The sequence below is a fragment of the Falco naumanni genome, unplaced genomic scaffold (assembly GCF_017639655.2).
Source record: "Falco naumanni isolate bFalNau1 unplaced genomic scaffold, bFalNau1.pat scaffold_74_arrow_pat_ctg1, whole genome shotgun sequence".
NCBI lineage: Eukaryota > Metazoa > Chordata > Aves > Falconiformes > Falconidae > Falco > Falco naumanni.
The window spans coordinates 4,030-8,698 of NW_024427566.1; the positions used below are offsets into that span (position 1 = coordinate 4,030).

A 4,669-nucleotide genomic window follows, 5' to 3' on the forward strand; every position below is an offset into this window, starting at 1 on the left:
GGCTCAGCGGAGAGACCATCTGTGGCAAAGAGGCTTTGGAAGACGAGCCCAACGTCCAGGTATCTGAACTGACGAAATCCATTTTATTACAGAGATGAGAGATGAAATCCAAACTGTACCGTTGTACCTCCCAGACATACAATTAAAAGGTTTCATGGTCAGGCAGGCTGGCATCATGCTTTGGGGAAGAGGAGAGGCTGTAGACATTGTGGGACAGAAAAGATTGTCACAGATGAAATGTCCAACCACAGAGGGATACTGATAACAAATGGAAAAGCCTTGTGTAGAGACACAGGCCGCTTATTCCTTCTGAGAGAGACGTGAATGCATCAGCTTCTTCAATGTGTCCTTGAGCTCCTCATTCCTCATGCTGTAGATGAGGGGGTTCAGTGCTGGAGGCACCACCGAGTACAGAACTGACACCACCAGGTCCAGGGATGGGGAGGAGATGGAGGGGGGCTTCAGGTAGGCAAAAGTGGCAGTGCTGACAAAGAGGGAGACCACGGCCAGGTGAGGGAGGCACGTGGAAAAGGCTTTGTGCCGTCCCTGCTCAGAGGGGATCCTCAGCACAGCCCTGAAGATCTGCACGTAGGACAGCACAATGAAAACAAAACACCCAAATAATAAAGAGGCACTAACCACAATAAGCCCCACTTCCCTGAGGTAGGTGTGTGAGCAGGAGAGCTTGAGGATCTGTGGGATTTCACAGAAGACCTGTCCCAGGGCATTGCCTTGGCAGAGCGGCAGTGACAGTGTATTGGCCGTGTGCAGCACAGCACTGAGAAACCCACTGGCCCAGGCAGCTGCTGCCATGTGGACACAAGCTCTGCTGCCCAGCAGGGTCCCGTAGTGCAGGGGCTGGCAGATGGCCACAAAGCGGTCATAGGCCATGACGGTGAGGAGAGAAATACTCTGCTGAAAGGAAAAAGGACAATCAGGAAGAGCTGTGCCGCACATCCTGAGTAGGAGATGTCCCTGGTGTCCCAGAGGGAGTTGGCCATGGCTTTGGGGACAATAGTGGAGATGGAGCCCAGGTCGAGGAGGGAGAGGTTGAGGAGGAAGAAGTACATGGGGGTGTGCAGGTGGTGGTCGCACACTATGGTGGTGATGATGAGTCCGTTGGCCATGAGGGCAGCCAGGTAGATGCCCAGGGAGAGCCAGAAGTGCAAGAGCTGCAGCTCCCGCGTGTCTGCAAATGCCAGGAGGAGGAACTGGGTGATGGAGCTGCTGTTGGACATATGCTGCCTCTGGCCATGGGGACCTGTCACAGGATTAAAAGACAGTGATAATTTAGGGGAGACTTCTGCAAGCAAAATCAAAGCCATTTCCCACAGACCATCCCCCCCGTCACACACAGACATCCCTCTCTTTTCTCGGAGACCTTCCTGCAGCTGTGTGGCTGCAGCCCTGCTTGGTGCTGGCCGTGTGGGCGATGAAGAGCAGGGCATCTGCCCACGGGCTCTTGACCAGCCAGCCCCACTCTGCAGCAGTGGGTGGGGGCAGGGACCAGTCCTGGTGTTTAACTTTGTCCTGTGAAACCAGTGCCAACGCAGAAGGGCTGGTCAGCGTCTGCAGCGCCAGTGCTAAGGAACGGGAAGGGTGAAGGCATTTTAAGGGAGTTTTAGTTTTTTTCACAGCTCCCCCCCATCTCTCCTGTTGCGTATTCTCGGATGTCAGAAAAGCAGAGCATTTTTGCTGCCCTCAGGTGGAACAGAGTGAGGTCTGTGAGGCAAGAGGATTGCCTGTGGGTGAGTGCACAGTGAGGGGAGGTGGTCTGTCCATCTGGTTCCCAGTTTCTGTGGGCTTGCACCTTCCTGAGATGAATGGTGGCCACACTCCCATGTTACCCTGAAATACCACAAGGCACTGCTGAGAACAGACTGACCCACCACAGACCAGTAAAGGTTGTAGGCTTTCATCAGAACTCAGCATCCCACCCACAGCAAAGGATACACAGCTCATTTCACCCACCCCAACAGCGTTTTCTCCATCACAGAAACTCTACGCCTCTACGTGGGGCTTTCAGATCACTAATGGGTGCGAGGGGACAGGTTTCCATTCTGGAGGGCAACGCACTGCTTGGAAGGGAACTTCAAGGAGGTAGCCAAGTGCCCTAACAAGAGCATCAGGTTCAGGGAGAACCAGCCCATTGCCCAGCCCCACATAGGGCATTGCCCACAGCCCCACAGGTGAGAGGAAAGCTGGGACACTTGTTCCCATGGACACACCTGCAGGAGAGGACCCACAAGGTCAGAGTGTGACTCTGCAGCTGAAACACCCATCCCCAGAGAGCCTGACAGCAAGAGCAAGAGAATAAAACTAACCCCAAAAGGCAGAGAAAGAAGTAAAATTGCACTGACGGTCTAGGTAAGAGTGTCCAGGGCGAGCGTGCCAGGCACTGAGGGCAGCGCTGCCCTTGCCCAGCTCTGCTCGCCACCTCCCACACACCAACATTGCCGGGCAGCTGCTCTCAGCCCCTGTGCTCTGCAGAGGGACCGGGGCACGTGGCTGCAGAGCTGCACCGCGGCTCTGCTGGAGCTCTGGCTGCAGAGGGGGTGGCTCACACCTCGGGACCCCCAGCCCTGAGGGCAGAGGCTTTGCTGGGGGGAGAGCAGCCAGGGGGATGCCTCAGAGAAAGGGGTCTGCACTGCACATGGTCAGAGAGAGCTTTCTGATTCTGCTTTCAACAACAATTCTGTCTGAAGTTTCCTATCCAGTCCTTGCAATATCCTGGATGTCAGGAGATTTTCCTTGTGGGAGGTATCTCCCTGTGCCAGGTCTTTCCCTGTCAGCGCTCACAGACCACATCTCTGCCTCTGTGCACTGGCCCCGCACAAACGTGCCTCTCTGCAGGGCACTGGCTGGGCGCAGGGTCCTGTCCGCAGGGGGAAAAGGGCAGCTCAGAACGACCCTGATGGCTCCAGCAAAGGTGCTGCTGCTGCTGCTGTTCATAGGCGGAGGAGTGGCTGAGGGCACTTCAGGAGGCTCCTGGCAGACCTCCTCATCACTCACAGTTACAGCTGGCAGTCTCAGGGACATCTTCAAACTCGAGATCTCCATTAACATTTCTGCCTTCCCTCTCCTGCCCCCAACAACAGAAAACTGAAAACACAGATTGAGGAGAGCCCTGGATTTATCACAGCAATCCCTGCGCTGACCTTCGACACGAAAAGTCTCATCCAGACACATTCTGAGGGTAACCTATCCTTGTAAGCAGCGCTCAGCCATGCAGCACACTCTCAACAGCAGAGAGATCCTTCCCTCTCGGGGCTCAGTCCATACGCCCCCAGAGCTGTGGGGAGCCCCCCGGCAGGCTGAGAGCTGCCCCTGGCAGGCGGCAGAGCCCCTGCCCCAGCACACAGCCCCCGCGGCTGCAGGGACCCTGCTGGCAAGGACAGCCCTGGGCACCCCTGCCTGCACAGCCACCTTCACAGCCCTGCAGCCGGCCCTGGCACAAGGCAGCCCACATGCCCTGGCCCTCCCACGCTGCAGCAGGGAAGCCCTGCTCTGCAGCACACTGGCCTCCTCCACAGCAAAAGGCTCCCACACGGTCCCACAGGCTGGGGGGGCCCCAGCTGCTGCAGACCCGGCTAGCAACTGCAGAGGCATTGCCCTGCAGCCACACACTTACCCGCTCAAGGGCTCTGCAGATTTCTCCAGCAGGGAGCTCTCAGCAGCCTCCCACCAAGGTCTGCTTTTGAGCTCTCCCTGCCTCCCTCCTCTGCCCCTCTGGGCTCCCTCCAGCTGTCCCTGGGGCTGCAGGGGAACCTGCTGGGCAGCAGGATGAGGCAATCCCTCATGGGCCTTGCCTCACCTGGGGGGACACACTTATTTCCAGCACCGGCAATTCCCTTACTAGAAAAAGTTTTCTGCATGAGCTATCAACTTTTGTTAACCCATTCCTAGACAGGACACAGAGGAAGACTGCAGCAAAGGATCCAAGTACTCCTAACGGAGCGTGTGTGTACGTGTGTGTCTGGTGGTTCTGCAGGCAGGGCAGGGAGGATGTCCTCAGTGCTTCAGTAAGCCCTGCAGAGCCCATTTCAGCACTTCATTGCACAGTCCGAGGGCTCAAGACTCAGCTCTCCTTTGCCCAGGCCATGTCTCTGCTCTGAAGCAAAGCCTTTGCACCCACGGGCTCGGGGACACTTGGTACCAGGTTGCCTTATGGCCAGGCAGAGCTGGGCTGGTGCCACAGCTGGGGGGCTTCAGCCCAGATGTGCAGCAGTGCCCTCAGCCAGGGGCCCACGCAGAGGCAGCTGGAGCCCGTCCTGTTGCAGACAGAGCTGTGACACTGAGGGAACCAAGTGCCAGGGCAGGTGGCAGAGCTCAGCACAGCTGCTCGGCAAGGACAGCAGCCTCCAACAGGTCCAACATTGAAAATGGAGTTTATGCTTGTGGGGCAATTCCAGGGCACCCGAAGGAGCGTTCCCTCCTTCTGCACAGGCCACAGCCTGCCAGTGTGTGACCTGGGGCCTGCACTCTGCTGCTCTCCTGCCTCACTCCCCCTGGGAGATGAGACTCCACCGTTTCTTTGCTCCTAGAACCAAGGTGGACACGAATGATGCAGGGTTTCAGATCCAGGGGAGCATCACAGCTGCTGGCCCATCTGGCAGCTGTGCTAGAATGCCGATGCAAAGAACCTGCAGACACCTAAAGGAGCATTGTC

General features: G+C 57.1%; 1 pseudogene; it reads right to left on the minus strand.

Annotated features, from left to right (window-relative positions):
* Positions 1-300: 300 nt before the first annotated feature.
* Positions 301-1,238, minus strand: LOC121082341 (annotated as a pseudogene).
* Between the last annotated feature and the right edge of the window lie 3,431 nt (positions 1,239-4,669).